The following is a 14234-nucleotide window of genomic DNA, read 5'->3' as shown; positions in this document are numbered from 1 at the left end:
CCACCTGCCCTCTACCCCGCCCCCACCCCCTTTTCCTCAGCGACTCACTCGCACCACGGGATATTTAGGGTCACTCGGGGTTTCGTTCATCTCATCGTGGAAGCGATTCCAGCCCCCCACCCCCGATAGGGGTGGATGGAAAAAAGAAAAGTTAACAATTAAGAAAATAAAAAGTTGTTAGAAAAAAATTTAACAAAAAGGACCCTCCCCCCACCCCTTAAAAAAAAAAATCCCAGTTTTCGCTTAGTTTTCCCTCATGTTGGGCAGATCATGTTCCCAAGTATTGGTTTAGGGTTTGGGGAGGGCTGGGAAAGGATTTTCTTTTATTGTTTTTGTTCCTTTTTAGGCAAACAAAAACAGATGAGGAGAGGGCTGGGGCAGGCTTGGGCAGTTTAGTGGGGCTGGGGTGGGATCCCCTTCCCTGTGTCCCCGCAGAGACCGGGACTCACTGACCGACTCTCTTTTTCTCTCTCGGGTGGGGTGGGCTCGGGCTTTCTTAGCCGCAGCCTGCGGGCGGAGCGGTGGCGGCGGCGGCGGAAGAGGCGGCGGCGGCAGGGGCGCTGCTAGCAGCACGGGCAGGAGCCATGTCAAGAGAAAACCACCAGCCAACTGAGCCCCTCCATCCCCGCTGCAGTGCGCACTGTGACCGGGCCGCCCGCGCTGCTGCCGCCGCTCAGCCCCCACCTGGGACCCATAGTCTAGCTCGGCACCCCGGGCGGCAGCTGAGGAGGAGGCGGTGGCGGCGACTAGGGAGGAGGCAGGGAGAGAAAAAGAGGAAGACAAGAGGGAAAAGGAGAAGGAGAGAGGGGGGTGGGAATGGCGCTGGCGGTGGGGGAGGGGAGGGGAGGGGACCCTGCACTAAGGGGTCCGTCAACCGAGTGAGCCCCAAGAATTAAGTTATTCCTGTCCGAGCATCGGCTCTCGCTTGTTTCTTCCCCCCTACGAGCTGGCTCCGGGCTCTCAGGAAAAGGACGAGGTTGATGAGGGAGGAAAAAATAAAGGTTGAAGCAGCAGCGGGTGGTAGGCGTCGACGGACGGTGGCACAGTCTGGGGTTTTTTTTTCCCACCCCCACCGGTGGCTGCAGAAGCGGCGGCGGCGGCGAGCGCCTCCCGGGCCGGGGTAGTAACGCGTTTGAGGGAAGAAGCGAGGAGAACAAACAACTTAAAATGGCAGCGACGGCCGCTGCGTCACCCGCCCCTCCGCGGCACCGCCCCAAGGCCACTGCGGCTGCGCGTTCCTTAGACCTGTACCACCCGCTCCAAAGCAAAGGGGGAAAAATATAAGAAAAAAGAAAATATATGTGATAAAAGGATAATAAAAAGAAACAAAAAATAATAGAGACATATGTAATTTTGAAATTGAATGTATCTTTGTAAATATGGCTTCTATAATGAATGAAAGTCCTCTGAAATAAAGAAATTAATAAAAACCACTCCTCCTTCGATTATGGTTTCTCCGAAGGGCGTGAAGGGTCTCCCCGCCACTCCCTCTGCTCCCCTTCTGAGGGGTCGCGTGTAGCTTCCAGTCTCCTCCTCCTAGTGACGTCAGATTAACCCCCCCTCCTAGTTTCTCCCCACCCCACTTCACCCCCCACGAAGCACCCGGATGGAAGTGTAGAGGACAGCTGGGGGAGGAAATGAAAGAGATCCCGACGAGACTTTTAAAGTTGGACTGGGAGGAGAGGTACCCGGTAGTGGGCCTAAGGAAATTCCTTCCCAGAGATTTATGTTCTAAATCGCTAATCACGATCCCCGTCCCCCACCGGAGGTCCACCGCAACAGGGAGGAGGGAGCGAGATACTTATTGTAACTAGATTCAAGTTCAGCTTCATCACTCATCATCCGGAGAAAATGCTCCAGCCAAAACTGCCCATTGATCTTCGTTCCCTTTACTTCATGGAGCCAAATGCCGCGGAAAGAGCGCTGAATTTGGAGCCTGGATCGGGCTTCTGCTACTTACTCTGTGTCTAACTTTGGGCAAGTCACTTCCTGAACCTCGGTTCCTCAATCTGTAAAATGGGAGGAGTCAGACAAGTTGGCTGCTAAATCTACTAAAGTATTGTTTTTAAAATGTGGTGTAAGAGAGGGATGGGATGAAGGAAGTCCGAGGCCCCTTTTGGCTGAAGCCTGTTGGTCATCTTTCCTCACCGTCCTTTCTGCCCCAGACTGACGTTCTGTATTGTACTTGAAACTAGCGCAAAACCTGACTTTCCCAGATAAATTGTGAAGTCTTAAAAAGGGGAGAGAGAAGCCCTTCTTACAGTATTTGTTTGTTGTTTTTCTGTTATTGGATCACTGTGTAAATTGGTTGGGCCAGATCCTGGGAAGTCTGGACTAAATGAATTTTAAGGTCCTTAATTAACTCTACATCCATCCTTTTGAAATAATTTTGAAAAATTAATTAAATTCATCTGGAAGAACAAATGGCCAAGAATATTAAGGGAATTAGTGGGAAAAAATACGAAGGAAGATGACTTAGTTGTATTGGATCTCAAAATGTAACTAAGTGTCAACCATCAAAATTTCAGCCTCTTGTCAAGAAGGATTAGGGTTAAGAAAAAAAAAATTTAAACTCTTACCTTCTGTCTTAGAATCAATACATGTATTGATTGTAAGGCAATGGGGGTTAAATGACTTACCCAGGGTCACAGAGCTAGGAAGTATCTGAGGTTACATTTGAACCCAGGACCTCCCATCTCTGGGCCTGGCTCTCAGCTGCCCCCTGGGCTAAGAAAATTTTAAAGTTACTGATTAGTGGCTAGAAGCCAGCCTCACAATTGAGATATGGGTTTAAATTCTGCCTCTGGCACACGTACTGACTGAGTAGCCCAAATATCAATCACATAATCTCTCAAGATCACTTCTTTAGTATAAAAATGCCTTCCTCACTTGGAGTTCCCAATGAAGTCACATGTTCAATCTGAAAAAAAGTCATTGGTTACCTCAAATAAAGCAGTTTCATTAAAGAGGTGGGGACAGAAGCCAGACTGCAGAGAATTAAGGAATAAATAGAAAGTGAGGAAATAGGGGAACAGTGTAGAGATTGCTTTCCCTAGAATATTAGCAGTGAAGAAAAGAAATACAATACCATAATTTGAGGAAGTAGCATTATCAAGGGAGAAAATTGTTTTTAGAATGGAGAGACATTGAAAGTGTTTGTAATCAAAGGAGAAGGAACTACTAGGGAGGAAGAGTTTGATGATGAGAGAAAAATAATAATAGTTATTTCCCTAGGAGAGAGGTAAAATGGGATCAAAGGCAGAAGTGGAACAGTTAGCCTTAGGAGAAAGAACCACTCCATCTTCGAAAGCCAAAAAAAAGTCACACTTGCATTGTATAGCACATAGTCCTGAAGTACTTTTTTAGTAACCTACAATCTGAAGGAAAGAATCCTGAGTTTTTAAGTATCCCCTCCTAAATTTGAAATAAATAGAATCTGCCTAGAGTATGTTTCATTATCTTGTAATCACAAAGTAATGGTGTTGATACAGTGCTGTTCCAGGTAACAACAAAAGATCAACAGGACTATTTCAGTGCATGGATAAAATCCAAAAGACAATCTTAACACGTGGTTCATTTAAGCACTGATTGATGTGTCTGTGAGTTATCCTTGATTTAAGCCTGTGATTTCACTGATGAAAGAATTCTTGCATTATTGCTATAGAAATGAGAAATAGGCTAAACAGAGCTAGTTCAAAAATTCAATCCAACAAACAGTAAACATGTGTTTTATACAAATGTACTATGTACCATACCAGACAGAGGGCAAGAGAAGACATAATCCCTATTTTCAAAGAGTTTGTAGTCTAGAAGGGGAGATAAGATAAACATTTAATATGGATAATAATGTTATAGTATAATGAACTTATGGGAGAGGTCCAAACATAGCAATATAAGGGGATTAAGTAGAAATCATTTATTGGGTGAGAAGTGGAAGGTAGTATATGAAAAGATGACACCTGATCAGGACATTACAGAAGGAAAATTATTTTAAGAGGAGTAATGGGAGAGCAGGAGAAGGGGAAGGCATGTCAATGGGAAAGGGCAAGTCAAGATGGAGGAAGAATCTGAGGTTTTGAGGTTGGATAACTTAGAGAATAGAAATTGATATTTTTTTTAAAAGAAAGGCAAGTTTTGAGGGGAGGAGGTAAGTTCAGTTTTGGACATTTTGAGTTTTTGGTGACAACATGGCATTGTCAGAAATAGTTTTAGAAAGAAATTTATCAGGTCATTTGGTAAAGGAGAGGCAGTGGGTGAGAATTTGTGGCTGCCTCTCTTCCAAGTCCTGGAGGGTTTATATTGGATTTAGATGAAGGGTATCTCATGGACCATAAATTCACAACTTGGTTGTAAGAAAGCAACTTGAAAGCAAAATGAATTGAAATAGATATGAGTAATTAAATATTCAACAGAATTTTGGCAAAACCAGAATACAAGGAAAACAAAACATTGGATAGACCCAAAACAAGACCTGTATGTGGGGACCCAAAACAAGAATGCTTTGGGTGTTCCAGGACATAAGAGAACCCACAATACCTTGTAACTCTCACTAGTGTTCCTGGAGAGTTACTGGAGTCAGGCAACATTCTAAATATGGACCACCTTTAATCACATAAAATTGGAATTGACAGTATAATAATTTTCCCAAATAACATAATAAATAATTTGCCCCATAGCACCCATCTATTTTGAAATATAGGATTTGGCACAAGGGGGAAAAAAGAGTTTTAAGAATTATTCACACATAGGTAGTAAAGATATTTGAGTGAATAAAGCCATAGTCAAGCAAAAGAATGTCCAAGAGAGGTAAAGGCCTAAAACAGAACCTTAAGGGACATTCACATTTAAGTTGCTAGAATAAGATGAGAAACTTGTAAGGAAGAATAAATAGAATTAAGAATGCAGCATTATAAAATCAAATGAAGAAAAGAATCCTGAGGAAGGATATTTAATAATGCCAAATGCTGCAGAAAGATCAAGGAGAATGATAACGGATACAAGTCCTTTGGATTTAGCAAATGGGAATTAATTGGCTCAGCTTTTCTGTAGATATAAATGGACTTAACTGTATTTTGTTTTAAATGACACATTCAGAGTCTGCCACAATAGTAGGCAGATACACAAAAAATTTCCCCCACAAACTGTTTTGAGTACCTTAAAGTCCACCATTCCTTCTACTCTCAAAGGTTTTCTGTTTTCAGGAACTTCCTATAAAAAGATTATGTCTTTAAACCTGTCAACTAATACTTTAGGGGGATTGCTCAGTCAACAAGCATTTATTAAGTAGCTATACAGTGCCAGCATTTAGCTAAACACAGAGGGGTGTTATTGTTTAGTTGTTCAGTCATGTTCAAAACTCTGACCCCATTTGGGGTTTTCTTGGTAAAGACATTGTAGTGGTTTGACATTTTCTTCTCCAATTCATTTGACAGGAGAAGAAACTGATGCAAACAGGATCAAGTGACTTGCCCAGGATCATACAGCTAGTCTGAGACTAGATTTGAACTCAGGAAGATGAGTCTTCTTGCTTACAGGCCTGGCACTCTATTGTGCCACCCACCTGCCCTGGCACTCTGTGCCACTCACCTGCCCAACAACAACAAAGCCCTCCAAAAGCTGAAAATCTAAAGGAGATGGCATGCAAACAAGTACAAACCAACTATATATCCAATAAATAGGAAATAATCACCATAGAGTAGACCCTAGAATTATGAAAGATTGGGAAAGGCTTCCTTGTAGAAGGTGGGATTTTAGTTGGAACTTGAAGGAAAACACAGAAGCCAACAGGTAGAGATGAGGAGGGAGAGAGTCCAGGATTGGAGGACAGCCAGAAAAAATGCTTGGGGTCAAAAGATGAAGTTTCTTTTCAAGTTACTGGATCAGAGTATAGTGGGGGAGGAAGGGAGAACAAGAGGCTAGGTTAAAAGGGTTTTATAACCTAGAGCAGTGATGGGCAAACTATAGCCTTGGGCCAGATTTTGGGGGGGAGGCCTGAAATGTTCTATTTCCTTGTGCAATTTATTCCTAATCTGATGAATACAATGAGTAGGATACAATACAATGAAACTTCGAAAGAGTTGCCTTAGAAACAGACTGACAGAAAAGCATTTCCTTTCCTTTGGCCCCCTCTTTAAAAAGTTTGCCCATCACTGCCATAGAGTGTTTGTGTTTGGGAAGTCATTAAGAGTTTATTGAGGTGGGGGGGAGGGGGGTTGACATGGTAGAAGTCAAACGTTAGGAAAATCCCTTCAGTATCTGCATGAAGGATGGATAGGATGAGAAGACACTTGTGGCAGGCAGACCAAGCAGTAGACTGCTGCAATAGACCAAGTAGAAGGAGACAAAAGCTAGTCCCAGGGTGTATAACAATATCAGAATAGAGAAAATTTATTGGAGAGATGTCTGGAAGGTGGAATTGATGGGCCTTGGCAACAGATAGCTAAGGGAGATGAGAGAGGAGTTGAGGATAAAACCTAAATTGGGAGTCTAGGAGGATGCTAGGTCTTCTATGATAATAATGTTTGGAAGAGGGCAGGATTTAGGGGGGAAATGAATGAGTTCTGTTTTAGACATGCTGTATTGAGTTTAAGATGTTTCCTGGAAATCCAGTTTGAAGTGTCTGAAAGGCAGCCAGAGATATGAGACTGGCCTGGAATTTACCTTCAAGAAACAGGAAATAGACCAGGTACTTGGTGGGAAATAGAAAGGGAGGAGGACAAGATAGGGGACATTCGAAGGTCAGAAAAGTCAAACCTCTCTACTTCACAATTTTTCCAGAAGATAGGCCTACTCAAAATTTCCAGCCTTATTATGTATATTATAATATCCTTTCTACATTCTATGATCCAGCCAAAGAGGGCTTTTCTCTGTTTATTATTACCTATGGCATTCTATCTTTCATTTTTGAGACTTTGCACTGGCCATTCCCCAACCTTTCTGAGAACATCCCCTTCTTACCACTGCCTCAGAGAATCCCTCTCCTCCTTGAAGACCATAAAATAGCAGAGAGACTTATGTGGCCTTTTATTGCCCCTAAGCTAAAAAAAGGGCTAATTGCTTTAACTGGGTGTGGTTGATTAAATCTCTAGAGAGAAATGGGGTAGGGAGGAGAAGGCAGAGAAAAGATCTTCTCCCTGGAGAGAGGATCTGAAAAGCCTGGGAAGGACTGGGCTCTGCTCCTATCTAACCTGGAGGAAGGAGCAAAAAGGATCTAATAACAGCAAGTCAATTTTACCCTTCACAATGACATTCACACCGATGACATACTCACTTTGGTGTTAAAAGTGGATTCGAGGCTTTATTTTTCATACTTTTTGGGGTGGGGCAACGTGGCTAATATGGAAATATGTTTTGCATGATTTCACATGTATAATTGATATATTGCTTGCCTCCTCAATGGGTGGAAGAGGGGCTAAAGGGAGAGAGAATTTAGAACTCAAAAACAATTTCAAATAAATGCTAAAATAGATAAATAATAAATTTATGTGGGGGAAAGGCAAGTGGGTACAAGGCAGAATGGTACAGGAGATAGGGCATTAGGCTTAGAGTCAGGAAGACCTGGGTTCAAATTCTCACTCAGACATTTACTATACTGTAATCCTGAAGTCACTTAACCTCTCTGAACCTGAGTTTCTTCATTTGTGAAATGAAGGGGTTGGATTCAGTGATGACTTAGATCTTTTCTAAATCTATGATCCTATGAAACTCTCAACTTCTAGGTCCTCTCTAACTACTTTGTATTTGTTCTTTTTATATTTATTCTCTATATAATGATTTATGTACCTTTTGTCTCCCCTGATAAATGTAAACTCCTAGAAAGTAGAGATCATTTCATTCTTCATATTTGTATCCCTGCCATCTAGAAAAGTGCCTGGCATACAGTAGGTGAATAATAAATACTTATTGATAGCCTTGAATCATAACAATCTGGGCCAAGTAAAATTTACATTGTCAAAGTCTTCCACCTCAGCTGCAGAGGTCTCCACAAGAATTCAAATTTAAATTACAAAAAAAAAAAATGGTAGAGTTTACATTAAATTTATTATGGCCACTGGAGAAGGGAAAATGAACTTTCCTTCGTGAAGGGACTATGGGTGTGGCATGTGTAATCAGAGAAGAGAGCTATTTAGTTTTGTTGAACTGTTTTTTGTTTGTTTTATTACAAGACTAACACTAAGAACCTATTGCTGGCCTTGAGGTAGAATTGGGGCTGGGGTATAATTTAACTTCCTTCTCTCTTCTCTCTTAGCTCCGGATCTAGCATTTGGCATAGTGCCTGGCATAGTAGGAACCGAATAAATATTTCTTAATTGAAAAGGCCAGGTTCAATCCTGTGTGAGCTTGGCCTCTAATGAACAGAGTTGTGATTAGACCTCTTTCCCCTAAACTGTGTCTCACAAAGCTTTGCCCTGGTGCCCCCAAGAAAGATTTACTTAAAGTTTAGGTTTTGGGCTCATGTCTAGATCTCCCCAAAGGAAAAATGTACAATATGAATCAAACATAGATTAGTTAATTTCTAAAAATGCATAAAAATGCTAATAGACATAAAAGGTAGCTTTCAATGAAAGAAATATTAAAGATGGGATTCAGTGACTAATAACTATTGCAGTCTCTTGGGAGGCTTATACTGAGGAAAGTTAATATTGAATTGTAATTGTTTATTAGTAATATTTCCATGTGAAATCATTCTCCCTTTACCCTCCCAAGGTCAGGCTGAAACAGCATGCTTCCAAGCTAAGGTTACTCCTAGTCCCACAAGCTGTCAAACTGTGCTGACACTTTTGATAAGACCTTGAAAAGATTAAAGATGGGGGAGGGAACCTCTAACCCATTTGAAAGTAAGGTGGGTCTACACATTTCCCCTGTGATGAAGACTAAGGATGGAAGAGATAAGGTCTCTAAGTCTACCTTCTCTCTCTCTCCTCTATTTCTGTCTCTGTCTCTTTCTCTTTCTCCCTATATTTTTCTTCTCTTCTCATCCTTCTTTTTCTCTAACCACCTTTCATGTCCTAACCTCTCTCTTTTTCTTCTTCCTTTTCCCCCTTTTTCCTCATGCTTTCAAGTCTACTAGTGTACCTATGAGTATTACTTAATTCTACCACTGATTCTCAGAATCACAAAATCTAGAGTTAAGTACTTTGCTGATTTTTCTCCAAAATAATTTGGCTAACGTCATTTAATTTTATTTTCCAAATCCAGTTCTCTAAACTTAGAGAAATAATAAAATATCAATAAATTGTACAGTTTGTCTAACTCTTGGTTCTTATTAATAATAATAGCTAATGGGGCAGTTAGATGGCTCAGTGAATAGAGAACCAGGCCTGGAGTCAGGGGGACCTCGGTTTAGATCTGGCCTCAGACACTTCCTAGCTGTGTCACCCTGGGCACATTGTTTAACTCCATTTACCTAGCCCTTGTCCTTCTGTCCTAGAGTTGTTACTAAGACAGAAAGTAAATGTCAAAAAAATAAATAAAGCTAACAGGGGTTTCCCCAGGTCACATGACCAATAAGATGGAGGACTAGACATTTTCTCTGATGCTCACCCTCACTCACACCTTTCCAAAACAGAAATTATGCAACAAAGATAAAGCAACTACAGCTATCTCCAAGGTCTCGGTTACCAGGAATCCCAAAAAAAGGTTTAAAAAAAGACAATCATGAGCTGACATCTACTTTGAGCTAATTCAGAACCCAATCCAGATGTGAGGCTACATTCACTGGATCCAGCACAAGGCTTGCAACACCAACCTGGCTTTCAGGCCTCCTTTCCCCTTTCCATTGTCACAGAGATCCAGGCTTCTGGTTCTCTAGGCTGTAGAAGTTTACTTGGGCTATCACAGTCAATACCTCAGCATGTCTGTGCTGAAAAAAATCTCCACAGGAGAGCAGAAGACAGGAAAAGGGGGAAGACATATATCTGTGTTTGAAGTAGAACTCAACACAACCCTCCTTCTAGAGACTCAGAAATCCAAACTACAGAAATCAAACCTATAATAGTCATAGTGCAGCAATGCTAGTGCCAGAGCAGGACATGGAACACAGGAAACTGATTCTATGTGTGTATGCGTGTGTGGAGGAGGAGGGATCTGGTCCATTACGAAGCTTGAGAGAAATAGTTCAGCATACAGATGAGACCAGTTCTGTCTAATCAAAATCATTTGGGCCAGAAACCTAGGCTAGAATCATGAACTGGCTAGTGTGGGAGGAAGCTAAGATACTTTGAGATTCAGGTCCCAGAAGGAATCAGAAAATGAGCAACAGAGAGGTAAGAAAGGAGAAAAAGACTGAAATGACCAACGATCTCAGAAAGAAAATTCAAAGTCCTTGAACATAAACAGGTAAATTAACAAAGAAAACATTAACAGAACAACATATGACCTCCAGATCTAGTAATCAAGTTCAGGCATCTATGAATAAATTCTGCAAAACAAAGAAATAACGTTCCAATACTTAATGAAACAGAGGTCTCTATGGAATATTAGGAAAACATGGAACCATAACACACTGTTCCTGAGGGGTTCAAAAGAAAAATAAGAATTCTGAAAGCAGAATTTATGCCTGCACAGCAAAAAATGATGGGTGAATTTAAAAAACCTGGAATCTACAATGGCAAGTCTCCTCAAAGAAGCAAAAGAGAAAACAAAAGATTGATATAGAAAATACACAGAAGTGAAAGAAAAATCTAGAAGAGAAGCAAAAGCAAGCAAAGCATACTAATCTTGAAGAAAAATGTAGGTTGTTTAAAAAATCTAGAGATCATAAAAGCCTCTCAGAAGAATATTGCAAGGCAAAAAACCTGAACATCTTAATATGAGAAATAATAGATTTGTCCAAAAATTTTTAACATAAAAAATGAAATACTGTTTGAAAGAATTCATGGATAGCCTCCAGAAAAACTCAAGGCTGCAAACTACAAGACATATAGTGGTTACATTTAACAATTAAATTCAGAAACAATAAGTTCTATAAGTGATCAGGAGAAAAATCTTCAAATACAAAGGAAAGAAAATTCAAATACCACAAGACTATTTTGTACCCTCTAAAAAACTCAAGAAGTAATGAACTATTACTTTCTAAAGAGCAGTGCAGCTCAGGATGTAACCAGTGAAACTGAGGAGATTAGGTTAGCAAGTAGTTAATTGTGGCAACCTAGTGATTCAGTTCCATATGTGATTCAATTCTGGAGCTAGCTCTTTTTCTTTTCTATCCAATTATGGGTCTAGTCCAATGATGGGCAAACTATAGCCATGGGCCAGATTTGTGGGGGGAGGCCTGAAATGTTCTATTCTGCTGTGTGACATTATTCCTAATCCGATGAATACAATGAGTATGACATAATACAATAACACTTTGAAAGAGTTGCCTTAGAAACAGACTGACAGATGAGCATTTCCTTTCCTTTGGCCCCCTCTTTAAAAAGTTTGCCCATCACTGGTCTAGTCCAATTCTATCTTATGAGAAAACTTTATTAAATTGTAAGAATTGGGAGAAAACCTTATCGCATTTTTTTAACCTAGCCCTACCTGCCACTTCCACCTGCTGCTTAGAGACCTTTAACTAAGGTCCTAGATTGTACTGACCAGAAGCCTGTCAGATCCAAATACGGATGCAAGGAATTTTCTCATAACTGTATATCTCAAGCAATCCATCTATCTTATCTGAAAACTGGCCCTGAACTGATCAATCAGTTATGCTTCCATATTCCCTTGACTGTTTAAAGATACTTGGGGAGCAGAATATCTCTTTTTTATGAATTTTGAGAATTGTATTTGTTCCCTCTCTCAACTTGGAAAGTCTCTTTCCTTCAACTAGAAATCAGATTACCTACCCCAAAGAGATAAAAAAAAAAAAAGTTTGTGCAAAAATACTTATAGCTGTGTTCTTTGTGGTGGCAAAAAATTGGAAAATGAGGGGAAGTCCCGCAATTGGGGAATGGCTGAACAAATTGTGGTATCTGATAGTGATGGAATACTATTGTGCTGAAAGGAATGATGAACTGGAGAATTTCTATAAAAACTGGAAAGACCTCCATGAACTGATGCAGAGTGAAATAAGCAGAACCAGGAGAACATTATACACAGTAATGGAAACATTATGGGACTATCTATCAAATTTAGTAGACTTTGCTTCTAATAGCAATGCAATGATCTAGGACAATCCAGAGGGACTTATAAGAAAGAATGCTATCCACATCGAGAGAAATAACTCTGGGAGTAGAAACACAGAAGAAAAACATGATTTATCACTTATTTACATGAATATGGGATTTGGGGTTTTCATTTTAAAAGATTACTCTATTACAAAAATGAATAACATGGAAATAGTTATTAATACATATATAACCAAGTGGAATTGCTTGTCAGTTCTGGTTGGGGAGAGGTAAGAGGGGAGGGCGAGAACAGGAATCATGTAACCATGGAAAAATACTTAAAAATAAATAAGAAATCAGGTTACTGTACCTAATTTTGTATCTTGATTAATTATTTCCTTTTCATTGGCCTTATTTGATTTTTTTTAATATATAGCAGTCTGACTCCCCCTTAATTTAAGGTCCAGCCTAAGCTGGGGTAAGGCCCTGGGTCTGATTCGTTAGGCAATTGATATACATTGTTTAATAAATCAATAAGCTTGGAAGATGGAAACTTCGTTTCCTCAGTTATTTCATCTTTTCAGTGGTGACTGAAATTCTGCAAATCCAAGTTTAAGCATAAATAAAAAAATATGGTTATTCAATAAAAAAGAGGCTTTTGACACAGTCTTAGAAAGAAAACCAGAAGCACTAGAGGTATTATTTGCTTCTTTAACACATCAGATAACAGCAATACAGGAGGAGTAAATAAATGCAGCAACATTTATTGTCCTGTAAAGTTAGCAATAGTTATAGAATGACAGTAGAGAGACCCTTAAAAGACTTCTTTCTAAATTTATACAAGGTGACAGGGATGAAAGCAGAAGGCTGGTAGAGCTAACAGTGAAGAGGAGGGCCAGAGGCATTACAGGCAGAACCTGGTGACAGCATGCCTATAGGTGAATCAGTTCTTTTTGTCAGATTATATTACAAAATAGGAGGGTATATGAAGATGGGAAAGGGGGAGTCAGAGACACAGAAAGGAATTTGTCTTTGCTTAGGTCAAAATTGAGGGCTAGCAATAAAGGGAAGGTGACCCTATGGATTCAAGAAAAGAAGAGCCTGAATGAAAGGGAGTGAAAGAACTGCCAAGGGTGGAGAAAAGGAAAAGATCTTTCTTTGATGGTAGGAAGGGTTCTACTGATAACTATTCTTATGGGTAAAGGGGATGTTTTATGAAGGGACCTTGCACTGAGTGTGGTCTGGGGGATTTGGTGTTGAAAAGAGCACTTGTCTTGTGTCAGGAGGTACAACTCCTGTGGGAAATCAACACTTAGTAATGGGCGGGCATAGACCAAGGAAAGATATTTTGAGGAAAATAAAATGGAAAGTGACCAGAAGAAAAGTGCAGATAAGTGGTGGGTTGCATAATAAGGGACATATGTTGGGAATGGGAGGCAGGGCAGAGGCCTACCTTGTAGTAGTGTGGTCTCTGACATCTATAAGAATTGACATTGTCCTGGGAATGAGGCACAATGGAAAAGGGAAATCTGCAGGTAAAGCTCTAAAAAGCAGTGGCAGAAATTTCCCAGAAAATGAGAATGATAATATAACATACCGAAATTTCTGGGTTGTAGCTAAAGCAGTCCTTGGGAGGAAAAAAAATCATAGGCCTACATGAACAAAATAGAAAAAGAGAAGATTGATGAACTTAATATGTATTTAAAAAATTAGAAATCCAACAAATTAATAACCTAAAATAAGCACAAAAGAGGAGATAATGAAGATTGGGGAGAAATAAAGTAAAAAACAAAAAAGACAGAAATGTAGAAAAAAGCACAGAATAAAGAAAATGAAAATGAAAAATTGGTTCTTTGAAAAAAACTGATAAAACTGATAGAGTTTTAGTTAATCTTATTAAAATCAAAAGGGCAGGAAATAAAATTAATAAAATAGCCAACAAACAAGGTGGAATCATCAAAAAAATCAGAAGAAATAAAAAGAATAAGCAGATTATATCAGTCATAGTTATGTGTTTAAATATCTGAGAATGCAAACGAAGTACAGGAATACTTTAAAAAATATAAAATGCCTAAACTATTAGAAGACTAGATAGAGTTCTTAATTATTTCCCAGAAGATTTAAAACAAAACAAAATAAAACAAC

This window comes from Gracilinanus agilis, chromosome 1 (genome assembly GCF_016433145.1).
Source record: "Gracilinanus agilis isolate LMUSP501 chromosome 1, AgileGrace, whole genome shotgun sequence".
Taxonomy (NCBI): Eukaryota; Metazoa; Chordata; class Mammalia; order Didelphimorphia; family Didelphidae; genus Gracilinanus; species Gracilinanus agilis.
Note: the sequence above shows the minus strand (reverse complement) of the source record.